This window comes from Meleagris gallopavo, chromosome 21 (assembly GCF_000146605.3).
Source record: "Meleagris gallopavo isolate NT-WF06-2002-E0010 breed Aviagen turkey brand Nicholas breeding stock chromosome 21, Turkey_5.1, whole genome shotgun sequence".
In the NCBI taxonomy this organism is placed as follows: domain Eukaryota; kingdom Metazoa; phylum Chordata; class Aves; order Galliformes; family Phasianidae; genus Meleagris; species Meleagris gallopavo.
This window is the reverse complement of record NC_015031.2, coordinates 8,821,250-8,827,798: the sequence shown is the minus strand read 5'-3', so window position 1 is coordinate 8,827,798 and position 6,549 is coordinate 8,821,250.

The window sequence follows — 6,549 nt, the reverse complement described above, 5'->3', positions numbered from 1 at the left end:
GGGGGATGAGCTGCTGGAGAGGAGCTCTGCAGAGAGGGACCTGGGCGTCCTGGTGGACGACAGGTTGGCCATGAGCCAGCAGTGTGCCCTCGTGGCCAAAAAGGCCAATGGCATTCTGGGGTGCATTAAGAAGAGCGTGTCCAGCAGGTCGAGGGAGGTGATCCTCCCCCTCTACTCTGCCCTGGTAAGGCCTCATCTGGAGTACTGTGTCCAGTTCTGGGCTCCCCAGTACAAAAAAGCAGGGATCTCTTGGAAAGAGTCCAGCGGAGGGCCACAAAGATGGTGAAGGGCCTGGAGCATCTCCCCTATGAAGAAAGGCTAAGTAAACTGGGTCTGTTTAGCCTTGAGAAAAGAGACTGAGAGGGGACCTGATCCAGGTTTATAAATATCTGAGGTGTGGCGGCCATAGCGGTGAGGCCAGTCTCTTTTCAGTGGTACGTGGAGACAGGACGAGGGGAAACGGACATAAGCTGCAGCATAGGAAGTTTCGCACGAATGTGCGTAAGAACTTCTTCACGGTGAGGGTGACGGAGCACTGGAACAGGCTGCCCAGGGAGGTTGTGGAGTCTCCTTCTCTGGAGATATTCAAGTCTCGCCTGGACGCCTACCTGTGCGACCTGGTGTAGGGAACCTGCTTTGGCAGGGGGGTTGGTCTCGATGATCTCTAGAGGTCCCTTCCAACCCCTACAATTCTGTGATTCTGTGATTCTGTGCCCACAGCTGAACACAGCACCAGACACTTACAAACAGCCAGACACGTATGCATAACCAGCCACACATACATGCATATTCTTCTTCATCTACTACATTTAGTCCCTATTTCTCCAGCCAGTAGCCATCAGAATAGATCATTCCAAGCTCATTAGCAGTGATAAATAGTGATCCAAGTGTTAATTTCACTGTGTAACTGTTCAAGCTTCATGGCCTTTTAACATTTGAGACGTGTCAGCAGAGCATCCTTGAAATTACTTCGGCATGGGGCACTTGTCGGAGTACAGGAAAAGTCTGGACAGAAGGAGGACCACTGCTATCATTTCCACCACACATGCCACGCTCACAGCTGCTGTAATTCACCATTGCTTCACTGGGATCTTAACTTGGCAGAAAGACTGTGCAGTGAAAATGCCAAGGATTCATGCTGCTTTGTGCATTCCCTGACTATGATGTGCAGGATCCGTCCCAACAGGTAAAAGCTGTCAGAGGCTACAGAGCATTTCCAGAAAGCCAGAAGTGCTGCTCTTCAGGCTTAGCTGGACTGCCTCAGCTGCTCACACCAGGAGTGGTGTGCCACGCATTGATATCTCTCCCAGCACTGTGTTCATGTGGAAGATTTTGGCATGCAATAGCTGTACAGCAGCTATGAAGTGGTGCCTGTTTTGGAAGCCAACATACTTAGCCTATACCAACATGTGGTTTTTCTGGGGATACCATGGGGAAAAAAAAACAAATCCACCAAGCAAAGCAAGGGGACAACTGCCAAAAAATACCCAAGTGCTTATGTGGCCATGGTGCACAATGTCAGGAGCACTGCCCACAAACATAATCAGGTTCTGACAACGCTGGCAGTGCTCCTCCCATCCTGTCTCTTGGTTTTCCTGTGCACATACTGTTAGCACACTCAGACACCAGGGGCTTCAGGAATGGGAAGTCATATTTTCTTCAAGTACACATTGCCAATCCATTTGTCAAAGTGAGAAATGCTACCCATAGAGGTGCACTAGGTGCTCAGTGGCACCATATGCCAGAAAGAAACGTTCTGAACCTATAGAAGTACAGCAGCTTAGAAACATGTAATTACTAGAACACGTTAAACCACTGCATTAAAATTCATGTGATCTTCGTTCCTTATATTACAGGAATGTTGTTGGCCACACCCTGAGCTCTTGGTTGAGAGATGGCAAACCCCCAGGGTTACTGCTTACTGATACCACAAAACAGAATAGGAGACAAGAGATTAAGTAATTAAGTGTAGTATTTGCCAGTATTTGTTTTAACTATAAAATCTTCCATGGAATCGCCCCTTTTTGGAGTACTAGCTGAGCTCTTCATACACCCCATTGACCCCTTCTACAAGCAAAGTGTAATGATTTGAACACAAAGTTTCTCTTTTTGAATTTAATACTGGAAAGAGAAATTGGGCCAACCAGGCAGTGGGTTTCAAATAACTTATGACAGCATTTCTGTAGAAAGTGATTCCTCTGATTATTAAGAAATTATAAATATTAGAAAAGCCACAATTGCCTGGGCCTTCACAGGTTGCTATAATAGCTAGTAATTAGCCAGAGTGAAAAGTTTATGAATTAAATTCATCCTCAGTCTACATTAACGTAAGTGATTTCAATAACACAGTATCAGGGGTGAATTACTGCTTTTATTACAGTATTCACATTAAATTAAAACCCTCAATCTTTGTATTAATTCCTTACCATAAAATATGAATGAAAGGGAATATTTTATTTTATAAAACAAAATAGGTAAGAAATCTCATTAATCACAATCATGAAAAATGTAATGAACATAGGTTTCTGTTTGTAATAAGGATATCCTAAACCTCCTGCCCTACCAGCTCTCATTCTTTAATTCCACCTCTGCCTCCTGACAACCTGCTGTAGTTCCTTCTGATGCTGTTTGCAATGTTCCTTTCTCCCAGGCCAGCATCTTTTCTACAAAGCCTGGTGTGCCCTGCCACGTCATCGCTTTAAAAAGACCACTTTACCTTCTCCTACTGAAATGCAGATCATCATTAGACCAAATTCTTGTAAGTTCATAAAGGTGTATAGGGTGGATGCAGACAGCCCAGTTGATAGGAGTGTTTTTCCTATTAGGGTGAACACATATATCTATCTAAACAGAATACTCTTCCACTTACAAACAGCATAAGCCCTCCATTTTTTGAAAGCATATTCTTTTATCTGGTCTATCTCATTCATATACACAGCATGAATAAAGATATTAGTGATACTGCATTCCAAATATCTACTGAAAGAGATTAAAAGGGAGATACAACATCCTACCTTTTCTTTGTTGGAGTGCTCTCAGTTGGTTTCTTCTCTTGCTGATTTGAAGGGGGTGCACCAGGTGGATTTGTTTTCTTGCCCATTAGTGGAACAGCTTCTTTGTTATCTTTAATCATGTTTCTGCAATAAGTGGAATCACGGTTACTTAACACTTCAAGAAAGTATAGGGACCAAATTACCCACTTATAATCTCTTCACAAGTAATCATACAACTCTTGATCTTCCTATCAAAGTTTTTCATTTTTCAGTTATTAGGCACATACATGTCATTTTATGTCTCAAGGCTGGAGGGTTATGGTCAAGATTGTTTAAATTACATTCTAAGAAAAGAGCCATTAAGAGTGATACCATAAACCCAGGAGAACTGTAACTTCAAGAATGTCCCTAAGTTAAACTGAAGTGAGTTCATCAATCACAAGAACAGTATCTCTGAACAGTGTCCAGCCTGATCTCAGCTAAACAAATGATCACATGGGTGACATCAAGGACCTTTGTGTGCTGGTGACATTTGTCAACATTTCAGAAAAAAAGAATAAGCCATGGCTCTGCTGTCTGGGAATCACCAACATCATGCCACACAAAAAGGTGTTAATGCATGTTATCTGCCTAAGAACACTCACAACACAAAATCTGTCAGAAATAATAATAATCTTCCTATTTCTCAACATAATATTCACAGGCATGATTTTAAATCACCAACAATAAACTGAAAGCAAGAAGGTGGATTTAGAATCCTGTAAAATTAATCGAATGTAGAAATAGTAAGTTTTACAAAGTCATGGATCCATTCCCAAGCAGACTGGGGAAGTACCCTCCATACCCAAGGACAAGCTAAACAGACCTGAACAATGTTCTACGCTTTTTCCCCTCCTACTTCCACTTTTCTTAACGTGACAAAAGTACATACAGATTTTCTACTTCTGTCTCAACATATAGAAGGCAGATTGTGAAGCATGTGTGAAAAGACCTGACAACAGGGATGAAAAAGAGGGCAGGCATATCACAGCCTTAACTTGAATGTGTTGGGCGATGTGATACTTGACATAAATCACATCCAAGGAGACTGGAATGAGATGGAGATGGGCATCAAACAGCTTTACAAAATAAGTGATTTTAGAGGAAGAGAGTTGTTGGAAACAGACCAATAGGTCAAAAAATGTGTCAGCAAAAGGAGTTTTGATTTGAGAAAAACACAGTTGGTACATGTGTGAAAGTTAGAGGGGTCACAGAGTGGTCACAGAGCTGGAAAAAGAAAAGGCTAAGGTTAAAATCTGTAAAGCACACAATGGACACAGGGAAGAGCTTTTAATTTGTGAGCAACGCTAGCACTGTTGCACATTTCTGCATGGGACATCCACAGGGGAGTATGTCAAAAGCCCCACCTGCAGGCAATTGTCATTGCAGACATTTTAGCACTGTCTTGAGAGCAGGAAACATTTAAGAGAGGTGAAAGTAATCAAAGATAACACTGAACTTTCAGTCTGTGATGGAACACTATTGAGCCACCAGTGATTTAAGGGAAGAGTGTGAAGAGGAAAAAGAGGAATGGTTCACTTCTGTATATTTTTTGTCATTTTATATATTACTTTCAAAGCCACATCTAAGATCTGACGGAGACTATTTCAGACAAGATGTCAGAGTCTGCACAAGTAAATAACTGCAGCCATAACAGTAAAAGCACCCTCTGCAGTGCTGAAGTAGTGTCTGCTCCTCATTTTTAATCACTATTAATTGCAAGCCCAGAAGAAAATTAAACCCAGGCTTTTGACTGTATCACTTACTGAACTCAGTTCTTATTTTAGGTACATTCATACAGATGTCATGAAAATAAATGGAGCTTTTTTAGGCTTATCAGCTTCTTCCTCCCTCTGTCTTGTTAGTTTAATGACTAACTGCTTTCATCATCACCTTCCTGTGCACTATCATTTTATGTAATCTATGACATATAGAGAAAAATATTGGAACAGTCTGGAGAATGCAAAATCATAATTATTGCAGTCAATGTAACCTGATATGGAGTGTCATCTTTAGTTGTAACTATTTTTGAGTCTCATTATCTATTTAATTGTTACTTACACTCCATCAGAGAGGTGCTTTTTTTTGAAGTGGGCAGTGAGACAAAAATACTGTGTTGATTTATAGTATTAAGAATTACTTTGGAGGAGATTCTGAGGACACTGTGGATGTAGTGTCTCACCTCCAGCGTGGCAGGGAGAAGAGAGAAGTGCATTTGTCTGTAATGGTGAATGGGACTTCACCTTTTACAGAATGAAGCGTTTCACACAATATCACAGACCCACCTTTCACTTATCTGAGAAAATCATACATATTTATATCTCAACAGATCAATGACACTATAAACATTTATCTGTGGGATTATCATGGGACAAAGATCTTCTCTTCTCCTTAGGCGCAGAGGAGAGGTGGTGACCACTGAGAGATGTTTCATTCACGGGATCCTTTGAACACCCACAGCACAGCTGATTCTTACTAACTCAGAAAATAATCCTCTCCCCCACAGGAAAGATGATAAAAATTCCATTTTACTTTTGTGCATTATTTATGGTACGTATATCCAATCAGCAGAAAGTCACACGTGATAGAAGGAGTTTAGTCTTCCTGTAAGATTTTCAATCTCTTGAGGGGCTGTGGTAGACATCAGGCACTACGAAAATGTCATTTTTTTCTTGGGGAGAAATATATTATTTTACTACGAAAGTTTTTCCTACCCAAAATATTAAAAGTCTCAGTGAAAAGCAATGTTTTTCAGTGAGGAAAATGCCTCTGACAGTCACTACAGTGAGTGAATCTCTCAGTAGAAGATAAAAATATTTTTAACTTCAGCCTGTATGCCAGTATATTTTGGATCTCCTCAGCACAGAAATCAGAAAGTCACAGTGCGTTAAACAGAGAAATATAAAGGAAATAAGCTGTATCTTAATTTCTGAATGCCTCTGAGTCTGTGTGGCACACCTCGGGAGAAAGACAGATTAATAAATTAGAAAAATGGCAACAACCACAGCAGCATTCTCCAGTTGAAAGCAAGGCTTAGTGAGGATAGTTTAGAAGATTTCATTCTCTGAAAAAGCATCACACCTACTCCGAACACCCACAGAGCTCTCACAGAACTTACCCTGTTTACAAAACCTGCATGGCAGAGTAGACAAGGCGCCTCCGAATTGTACGAATGAAGCTCAGATTTGGGGCCCACTGATGTTTCGACAACATCCAACAAAAGGAATCTTCCAAGTGAGTAAAACTATATTCAGGGTCAAAATGATTCTAAAAATGCACAAAGCCCCGTCTTCAGTCATCAGGTTTGCTTGGCTGTTGGAAAGCACAGATAAGTACGGCACTGGAGCGCTGAATCCTTACAGGGTTTCTTACATCTGAAATTAGGAAGCAGAGAGAAACTTGCTAGACAACAAACTCTTTACTTCACAGCTGCCAAAGTGGGATGACACACACGCAATAATTACATACTAAATTATTACTAAAGCTGAGTTGCTCACGGATGACTTAATGGTAGCAG